The sequence below is a fragment of the Lissotriton vulgaris genome, chromosome 7 (assembly GCF_964263255.1).
Source record: "Lissotriton vulgaris chromosome 7, aLisVul1.2, whole genome shotgun sequence".
In the NCBI taxonomy this organism is placed as follows: domain Eukaryota; kingdom Metazoa; phylum Chordata; class Amphibia; order Caudata; family Salamandridae; genus Lissotriton; species Lissotriton vulgaris.
In genome coordinates this window covers 341,683,459-341,694,373 of record NC_141695.1, presented here as the reverse complement: position 1 = coordinate 341,694,373, position 10,915 = coordinate 341,683,459, and the positions used below count along the sequence as shown (strand labels likewise).

Genomic DNA, 10,915 nt, shown 5'->3' with positions numbered 1-10,915 from the left:
CTAATGGGTAGAAAGGCACAACCAGGAACCACCCCGAACCTAAGCAGCCCACTGTTGAGCCACCCGCTGACGCCAACTCCACAAGGATAGAATTGGAGCCAAACCAGGAATCAAAGGACATTTTAGTATCACAGGTTTAGTTAGACTCGCACCAGATCGGACTCTGACATAGGGAGGGGGGTCCCTTTGTGCACATAGGGGACGGGGGCCTTCTTGGTGTTTCTATGTGTGCTGCAGTGTGCCAAGGGTATCAGGGACATGTTCCACAATCATTGTGCGTGTGCAGTGTGATACACATGATTGTGCATGTGTGCCATTGTGCCCATTTCCATCCGTCCTCCAAGTCCCAGGTCGTTACTCACCCTATTGCTATTGGGTTAGGTCAGATCAAGCTGTGTCTGTGCTCCCAAGTCCTTGCACCATCTCCACACTGATGACTGTGGCCACCATTTCCTCTAGCTCATCCAGCTCCTCCTGTGGTGCAGGACTCCCACCTCCAGTCGCCTTTGCTTCTTTCCTGTTGGCTGTGAGTTTCTGTTTGGTTTGGCTTTGTACACCATGCCTCTTGACCTCCTCAACACTCCGACTGCCTTTACGTTGTTCACGATGGACTGCCATATTTCCATTTGTGTTGCCAATGACGCAGTGGAGGTGACAAACAGTTGTTGGTAGTGTTCTATCACCTCTGTGACAGTGATCTGGTCCTCCTGCTGACTGAACCCGTCTTCCTCTTCCTCTTCTCCTTGCCCTTCCCCGAACACGGGGTTCCTGGTTGGTCCTCTGTGGGGCTTGTAGGGTTCGGGTTGTCCTCTGCACTCGGTCCGGGTGCATCCATGGTGCTACGCAGTTTGATTTGGTTTTGGTGTGTTTTTTGGTTGCTTTTATAGTGCATTTTCCCGCATGACGAGTGGGAATTGCAGGGCTGGCGCTGATTTTTTGTATCATGAAATGGGACATCGCAACGTTTTTAGCATTCGTGTATTGCACTTTTTGGGTGTCGCGTTGATTTTTACGTGGTCATTTGGCACGTTAGCCTGCTACTATCGCATGGTGCCGCTGGTTTGGGAATACAACATTCACATAGTGATATTTTGTCGCGATACACTGTGATGTGAAGAGTTGCGTTAAGCTAAATTTGCGATGATTGTCACACGTTCTTGAGAATATGCCCCTCTATTTATATTCTATGATGTGCTCTCCTTGCTACAAAGAGGAGTTGTCAGTCACATATTCAAAGGCTTGCAGTGTAAGTTAGCATCCTGAAGAACAATCAATTCTCTTGTTAATGATATTAACCCCCTTGCGCACCCTATTGCCAATAATCCATAGTGTCTCACAAACTTATTTTGCTCTTTATAATATTACCACATCCGTAACAAGCATTTGACATGGAATATGTCTCGCATTTGCCAGAGTTTGGGCTGTTGGCATTGTAAGTGACAATGCCTTTTATTTGTGTTTTGAAAACATGCAAGCAATGCTACAGGTCGGGTCAGATTCGAGTTTTCTTGCTCCAATCTGCCCCTGGCTAGGGGCAGAAAGCCCATTAAACCTAGTGGGAGAATGTGTTTGGGGGGTAAATCGGTCTACTCCTCCCTCCAGGCCTAAAAGTATTTCTGTCTCCCCCCGGGGGCAGATAGGAGGTTTTACGTCCAATCTGCCCCGGGGGAGGGGATCAGAAACTCCATTGAACACCATGGATTTTTTTGCTAAATGGGTGGGCTAGGCATCAAGCCTAGCCCTCCCCCCCCAAAAAACAGCAGTCTTTCTGCCCCTGTCGCTTTCCTCTACTCTGCCCCCAGATAGAGAAATACATGGGTGGGAGCGGCCCACCCACAGGCATCAAGTATAGCCCCTCCCCCTTCCAAATAGCCCCCAGCAGTCTTTCTGCCATAGGCAGGGGCAAATTGGAGGTGTTTTGCTCCCAATCTGCCCCGGCAGGGGTCAGAAAGCCACAACTAGGGAGTAGATTTTTTTTGGGTGGGGGGAAATCCCCTCGCAATGGGCTAGTGCTGCTCCCTGATCCCAGGCCCAAATGTCTTTCTGCCTCCTGGAGGCATATTGGAGATAGTTATCTCCAATATACCTCCAGGGGCAGAAAGCCCACTGAACACCAGAGATAATTTTTTAGGAGGAATGGGTGGGGGTGGCCTGCCTAGGCATCGGGCCTAACCCTACTGCTCAAATGACCCGCAACAGTCTTTCTGCCTCCTCTTCTCCTACCCAAGGGACAGATAAGAGGTCTTTAACTCCAATAGCAGGGGCAGAAAGCCTACTAGATTCCAGGGAAGCTTTTTTATTATTGCTACAAGGTGTAGGAATGGCCCGCCCACACATCAGGCCTAGCCTCCACCTTAAATATGATCGCTACAGTCTTTCTGCCTCCGTGGAAACTAAAGCAATCTCATCTATTTGAGGAAAATTTGGATTTTGGATGCTTTTTAAGATTTTTTTTAATACATATGGTTGGAAAGTTGGGATGAGTTCCAATATTGTCCTACTTGTATGGTGATTGGTTGCACTTTTTGGGCTAAGGCCAGCTGCCACCTGGTGAATCCTACCAAACTCAGATTTTTCTGAAAACTAGACATTCAGGGGAGTCCAGGGAGGTATGCCTTGCGTGGATCCCATAAAATTGTTCTTACCCACAGTGCCCTGCAAACCTATAACTTTGTCTAAAATTGCACATTTGCTTTGCATGTCTGTGACGTAAATGTCCAGAATCCACAAAGTTCCCACCACCCAGCATTCCTCCACTCATCCCGATGAAACTGCTAGCCCACTGGTGTGACTTGGCCTAGGGCTCTTGACAGGCACAAATCAAACCAGGGTCAATGAGAGTTGCTCCACGTGACTCCCATTGACCTTGGCTTGATGCTTGCCTGTCGCATGCACTGGACCCAACCACACAAGTGAAGCAGCATGTTTACCGGGAAAAGTGGGAGAACGCTGAGTCGTGGGAATTTTGTGGATTCCTGCTGATTTTGGAAGTTTACGTCTCAGAAATGTAAAGAAAATGTGCAATTTAGGTAAAGTTTGAAGTTTGCAGGGCCTTGTGGGTAAGAAAACCTTGTGGGATCCAAGCGAGGCATACCACCCTGGATTCCTCTGGAAGTCTAGTTTTCAGAAATGTCTGGGATTGGTAGGTTTCTCTGGGTGGTCGTCGATCCCCGGTCAAAATAACGCAGCTACCCCCATTGCCAAATCGGATTATTTTTGTGACAGGAAATGTTGTTGTCTCCACATTGTATTTTGGGGCCTTTCCTGTTGCGGGCACTAGGCCTACCCACACCAGTGAGATCCCATTTTATCAGAAGATTTAGGGTATGCTGTGTGGAAGGAAGTTTGTTCAAGACAATGGGGAAAGGTCTAGAGAACCTAATTCTGGATTTTGATACCTATGATGCTGGAGGAACTTTGCTCGAGGCACCGGACCCTTTAAGTCTCGTATTGACAAGTATGAGTAGGGGTGTGAGCGTGTATTCCTCCCTTCCAGGGAATCTCTTTTTAGATCAAATGGATAATTCCTTTTTATAATGTAAAACAAAAGTCCAAATTGATTTAGATAGAGATAGTCATTTTATTTAAATTTACCACTTTGTAGATCCATTGTGCATAGTTGTCACTCTTTTTATTGCTCTATTTTAGAGCATATATATTTTTTTTTATAAAAAGGACAAGAACAGCCGACACGTTGTTCGCCCTATGTGGCAAGTTTGGCCAGAGCTTTTTCAAGGCTAATCATGGTGTTTCAGTATTCAAAAAATGCAAAGAATAACAATGGTAAATTCCATTATGCTTCAAGAACGGGTAATAACATCCAAACTAGAAGATATCCACCCCACAAACATTTGTGCCTCCCTGCAGATTCCAGAACTTTCCATCACAGAAATATGAGGAAAATTTGTGTTTTTTTGTCAAAGTATGAGGTTTGCAAGGGATTCTGGTTAAAACAACACTGAGAGAGCCATGCAGGCTACCCCGTCCTGGATTGTCCAAGTTGTGTAGTTTTCAAAGACGTACAGGTTTTCTAGATTTCCCTAGGTGCTGGCTGAGCTAAGTACCAAAATCCACAGCTAACCAGTTTGCAAAAAATAAATTGATCCTGTTTGAGTATCCATGTTGCGTTTTGGGCTGTTTCCTGTCGCGGGCACTAGGACTATTCACACAGTGAGGTACTAGTTTTATCAGAAGACTTAGAGGAATGCTGGGTGGAAGGAAGTTTATGGCTCCCCGCAGATTCCAGAACTTTCCATCACAGAAATGTAAGGGAAATGTGTTTATTTAGTCAAAGTTTGAAATTTGCAAGGGATTCTGGGTAAAACAACCTGTGAGAGCCATGAAAGTCACCCCATCCTGGATTCTTCTAGGTGACTAGTTTTGAAAAATGTACAGGTATGCCAGGTTTCCCTAGGCCTTCCTTACACTACGGGTAAACAACGCAGCCCACTCCAGTAAAGAACTTTATAAAATAGTAAAAGAATTTACCTCTCCTCGGGCCGAACAATCTCCTTTCACGCCCAACCAAGATTGGGATTACTCTTTGTCCATTTAAAAAAAAAAAACAAAAAAAACAATTTATTCTTCTTCCCCGAACATGGATTCTGGTCAATTCCATTCTCCCAATAAAATCTGGGACAACCCCCCCGCGGACGCACTCTCAGCCACTCCCTGCCTAACCCAATTTGATTCATTCACCTCTGCTGACGTATTGGAGGCCCTAATAAAAGTAAAATCTGGCTCCCCAATGGATCCCTGTGCCAAAATCTTATCTCAATTGGCAGATCCACTCCTGCACATTTTTTTTGAAAACCTTTATTTATGCACTGTCAGAGAACAAATACGGGCCTACAACCAACCGGCCGGCCTCGAGACTTCGTAAGCTTTGTAGCAAAATATACGTCAACTCAATAGCACGTCAATACATAAAAGCATACAACATATGTTACACGAAATTCCACGTGCCACCGAGTGTCAGGAGAAGTTAAGGTTAATTTTCAAATAATTTTTATATATAAGGAGATACAGAAGCTAGAAAGGATCAGTGTACAGAAAGTCCATCTAGGAAGTAAGCGGGCAACGTCTTTCAGTTAAATCCAACGAGCAGTAAACATAGCCAAAATGGCGGCACAGGGATAGCACAACAGGATGAAAAAGCACAAAGAATGGTGCACGCCAGCCGCCACCCACCTAACACCAAACCACCCCACTGACCCAGGAAAAAGCAATAAGAAAAGAAGAAACCAAAAGAGAAAAATAAGGCCCATAGAAACAAAAGCGAACCAAAGAAGACCCCCCACCCAACACGCATGCAGAGGCTCTGGCCTACTCCCCCCTAGCAGTGTGTCTGTCGCCCCAAAAAGAGAACCCGAACTGTAGAAACAAGTAAAGAGAGAAGAGAAAAAGAATTCCATAACATCGGAGGAGGGCCAAGCAGATATACTTAAAGCAATCAACGTGCGCAACCACGATCGCCCATCCCTGAGCCCCAAGACCAATACAGAACCAACACCCCACTACCCGGCATGTGCATTATAGTCCCAGCGATAAGAACTTCAGCAGGCAAAGAAGAAAAAAGCAGCCTCAACCCAGCCCCTTACGGTCCAATGTGCCAACAGAGTCCAACTGCGCGATATCCATCACTGGTGGGGCAAGCAGACGAGACGACCTCAGCAGAGTAGGACGCTGGCCGCCATGAATTGTCCAACACAAAGCCCAGCATGTTACGATCACACCAGAAGGAAGACCACGCAGCAGTAGATCACCAAGAAAAGTCAACCCAAGCAGTAGCACCAGTTCCGGGGGAAGATGACAAGTTCCACCAGTAGACCCCAATGAGGCTGCCAGACATGGCTCTTGGAGAGAGTTCCCACTCCGCCGCATGAGGCCATGAGCATCAGACGTCTTCCAGGCTAGTACATGTAGCGACACAGTGGGAGCAGGATCCTGCGCCGGCAGCGCAGCTGTGGACAGCGGAGTAGACAATCCGCAGTAGTAGGGCATAGGATGTGGCGCAGCGCCCAGCACTCGCAGGCAAGCTTGGTCGGTCGGTGTCACACTGGATGAAATAGCGTCCAGGCGGTCCCCCAGGTCTCGAGCAACAGCACGTTGGGTAACACGTAACTCACCCAGGGCTTCCAAAACGTCGATAATCCGCAGGGGCGTCTCAGGGAATAAGGGTGCAACAATTCCCTGTGCGTCGGGCATACCAGCAGAAATCGGTGCTCGAGAATGAGCGCCGTCGTCCCAAGGGACCAGGCGATCCCCGAGTTGCCACTGCACACACTGCTCACAGGCGTATACCGAGTCCTGAAGTCGGACGCCATCACCTGTTACTGTTAGCCGGGTTCCCCGCCGACGACCACCACAACACAGCCAAACAGGGGGCACAGGGGCAATCCAGTCCATTCCTGCACCTCTCACGATGGCAGGGCAAAGCAACAGCAAACGGGCTCCAGCAGCACCCTGGGGCAGTCTCTCCCCAATAGCGAGTGGGAGCTCTCTAAAATGGCGGTCACCGCGTCGGGGGAAACAATGTAGCGAGAATTGCCGTCTGTGGCCGGGGCGAAGATAGAATGTAGCGTTCTCAGCTTGGAAGCAGCTTGAAGGGCAACGGAGCAGGATGGGCTGCCGCGGCGAGGAATCAAAGGCAGCAGTCGTTCTCGACAGTCAGCGCCGCCCAGCCCGAGATGGCCGCAGTCGTTGTTCCCAGGGTCGGCCACACAAGCAGAACAAAGACCCGGGCTCTGCCGCGAGGCATCAGGGAAGGGCGAGGGCGCTCCGTCACCGTTACTGCCCGGAACGCGAAGGTAAGCACATCCTTAGAACCGGGTTCGTCTCCCGACTCCGGTAGCGCCGGTCAGATTCAGGATCTCTGGCAGGATAGGGCAGGAGACGGGAGGAAAGCGAGAAGGTCGGCGGAGCCGAGGAATCAGGCGGCCATCGTGGCTGCTTGCTAGGCTCCTCCCCCACTCCTGCACATTTTTAACTCCTCACTGGACCAAGCTAGGGTACCGGAATCGTGGAAACATGCACTAGTTAGGCCCATTTTGAAAAAACCTTCCAATGATCCTACCCAATTGGTCAACTACCGGCCCATCTCCCTGTTACAGTACTTTAGGAAAGTCTTGGAACACTTAGTGAATAAACAGCTCACTACATTCGTGGAGGCAGACGGGATTCTAGATCCGTCCCAATCGGGCTTCCGTGCCGCCCACGGTAGAGAGACCGCAGTCCTAGAGATTGTGGATAACATCAGGCTAACATTGGATAAAGGGGAGTCAGCGATTCTGGTCCTATTGGACCTATCGGCAGCTTTTGATACCATCTCCCAGGACATCCTGAAACATTGGTTGTGGGAGATGGGTATCAAAGGAAAGGCCCTGGATTGGCTGGGTAACCATCTAACTGACCCCTTTACAACAGTTCAAGTTGACTCCCTGACATCCAGCAGCCGCCCAGTCACCGTGGGGGTACCGCAGGGATCCATCCTCAGCCCCATGTTCTTTAATCTATATCTGACCCCTCTAGCCAAAGTCATTAAGTCACAAGGCTTTGAAACTGTATCGTATGCTGACGACACCCAGCTGCTTATCACATGCGGCCCAGATTATTTTGCTACTTGCCGCCGCTTTAAGGACTGTATGATCGATATAAGCAGCTGGATGTGTAGCAACACACTTCAACTGAACAGTAGTAAAACAGATATTATCCTGTTTGGCAAAGCCGAGGAATTTTGGTCACACAAGTGGTGGCCGCCGGAACTTGGCCCTTGTCCTCCCCCCAAATCTGCAATCCGCAACCTAGGGATTATGATTGATCATGACCTGTCCATGAAGAACCATATCAGCCAGGTCACTGGCGCCTGCTACGGGATTCTGCGTAATCTCCGGAAGATCTTCAAATGGCTTCCTATTGAAACCAGGAAGCCCTTGGTGCAGGGCCTTGTCATCAGCCGGCTTGATTACGGGAACGCCTTGTTCTTCGGACTAAACGAAAATCTGCTCTCCAAACTACAGTCCCTGCAGAATGCAGCGGCCAGACTCATACTTGATCTTCCACCCAAAACCCCCTCGTCCCCTACGTTGAAAAAGCTTCATTGGCTTCCCATTCGCCAAAGAAGCCATTTTAAGATACTGAGTCTGACGCATGCCATCCTGTATAAATCTGGTCCCAACTACCTTCGAAAGAAGCTCAATTGGTATGTACCGGTAAGATCCCTCAGATCCAGCCATAAATCACTCCTGATCCAGCCTCGTGTCCGTACCTCCCGAAATGGCCATTGTTCCTTTTCCTATCTCCCCCCCAGTTGTGGAACAAATTGCCTCCCCACCTTCTATCCATCTCTGAACATAATCTCTTCCGGGCCAGTCTCAAAACCTGGCTGTTCCCAAAAGGAGATTTCCTTTTCGCCTGAATCACCCCCCGGCACTGCCTCCACTTTGTTCTTTTCTTCCATAACGCCTTTAGACCTTGCGGTAAAAAGTTTGCGCTCTATAAAAACCTTTGACTTGACTATGTGCTAGGGCCCAAATTCCACAGCTATCCACTTTGCAAAAAAACAGGTCCGTTTTGAGTGAAAAAGTTTGATATATCCATGTTGCGTTTTGTGTCGTTTTCCTATCGCAGGCACTAGGCACAAGGGAGGTACTATTTTTATCAAAAGACAATGGGAACGTAGAATAGTAGGATATTTTCTATTTCTCTGAATTTATGCCTTCCAAATGTCAGTGTTTTAGAACGAAGACATTTTCAAAAATACTCTTTAAATTATATACAGGTAGCCACAAATTCAGAGCTGTACAAATAACCACTGCTTCTAAACTCTGTATCCTGTGCCCATTTCAGATATGCATAGGTTACCTTGATACCTACTGTTCACTCTACATGTTTTACCATATTAATTGGTCTATGCTCAGTACACAATGAAAAACTATTGTATGGTGCAGCTCAGTTGTTGCCTCTGGTTAGCTCAGGTTCTCAGAAAACCTACAAACCCTATATATCTCCACAACCAAAATGGTCTAGCAAATGTAATGGTACACTGTTTTTGTAAATCGGCCATCGTGACAAAACATTACAGATGAAAACATTCTCACAAATGACTGTTTTTCCTACTTGTTTTGAATATTTCTTTCAACAGTTAGATTAGTTGGGAAAACCTTGAAATAGCGACACATATGACCCCTTGCTGAATTCAGAATTGTCTTACTTACAGAAATATATAGCTTTCCCGGCTCACAAATAAAGTAGGTTGAGAGCACTAAAATGGGAAACATGTGCTCCCTCTTTGAAAAATGCCAAAACTGTGGTAAAACATGTGTTTCTTTGATTCAGCTCTGCATGTTCCTGAAAGCTGGTGACTTTAGTACATCATTGATGATATTTTTATCCAACAAACCAGGGGCTTTTATCTGAAGCACTTTTTTCCTATTTCTCCTAAAAAGAAAACCTCAAAATGAGCTATATTTTGGCTATGTTTCATAGGCCCCTCCAGGGAAATGGGTTCATAGGCCCCTCCAGGGGAATCCACAAACCTTGGCTACCTTTGGAATTCCCAGGATGGTAGAAAAAAAGGACATACATTTGGCATGGATACTTTAGGTGGCAGAAAAGTTATGGAGGTCTAAGCGCTAGCTATCCCATATAGCCCAAAAAAAGGCTATGCACTGGGGGATGGGGTGGAGACGAAGGTTTCCTCTAAAGACTTCCTATACAGCAATGCCATTCGTATTCCGGTTAGTTAACATCCTGACTAGTACTGCTGGTCATGATGTTATCTCCTTTAGATATGACTATGTGGCAGGTTAACTGTATCACTTTCTTTAGATTATTCCGCTAGGAATTGGCATGTAGACTAAATGTTTCTCCTCTGGCAACATATAAGCCAAGTTGCCTGTGTGTATTAAGAAGCTATTGGCTCAATATAGTTTACCCAGCTTAGATAGTGGCCTGAAATGACACCAGGCAGTTATGAATCTCAATCTCGGTAGAAATGACTACACCACACACGTGGCATTGTATCTTAGGACAACCCTCTGAAAACTTCTTGAACCAAGATATACACTAACTTTAAACAAGCCCTCGTGACCAAGGAATGTTATCCTATCCTCCTGAATAAACTAAAAGTGTTCTTCCTCCTTTATTTCCTGTTCTTCTAAGTATATAACTACAGATGAGCCCCCATCCGACGAGACTAGTGATTCCTATTCCCCCTAAAAGTGGAGAGTAAGGGACTGCACCACATAAATGAGCTTCAATGCTTCGTCGGGGCTAGTAAGCACTATAAAATTACAATTACATAGATGTGCCCACTTTTGATACATGAGTATTTTTATGTGTTTTCCTTCACATGTGAATAGCAATGTTTTGCGCTGGGCAATTCAAAGCACTGGAAGCATGCAGTACAAAGTCCTGTCTCCATCATCACTGCAAGCAGGTGCATGTAATCACGTTCCGCTGTTTCTTTTTATTCTTGATTAAAGGTGGTTTTTTTTCGAGGTGGACTGGTTTGATAAGACCTATTCTTACCATTTTACACAGACTGACTCAGGGTGATGCCTATGTAGGGATCATGTTAATCCTGAAGAAGGCCCAATACCCCTCTGGGTTATAAAATGGATGAAACATGTTGGTTGAAGAGGCAAGGGGGGCATAATATCTTACCTTACCCAATTATATTATTTTAATCCTTGCCAGTGTTCCCTTCAATAAAGAGGTATCTTTGGGGTTAACCCCAAGGTAGTTTTATTTGAGTGTCTGGATTCCGTCCCCAGCTACAAAATGTATTCTCACGATTTCCCTCTTCTAAGAGGTTGAGACCATCTTGGTGGTACTATCCAACCAAGATGGATGGAATCACCTATGATGAAACATGCCACGATAATGTGGGTGAGGCTTTTCCATCCATTTTTTT

The 10,915-nt window shown here is 46.7% G+C and overlaps 1 pseudogene; it reads right to left on the bottom strand.

Moving 5' to 3' along the window:
- Nucleotides 1–2,034: 2,034 nt before the first annotated feature.
- Nucleotides 2,035–2,099, bottom strand: LOC147701540 (small nucleolar RNA SNORA17; annotated as a pseudogene).
- Nucleotides 2,100–10,915: the final 8,816 nt, after the last annotated feature.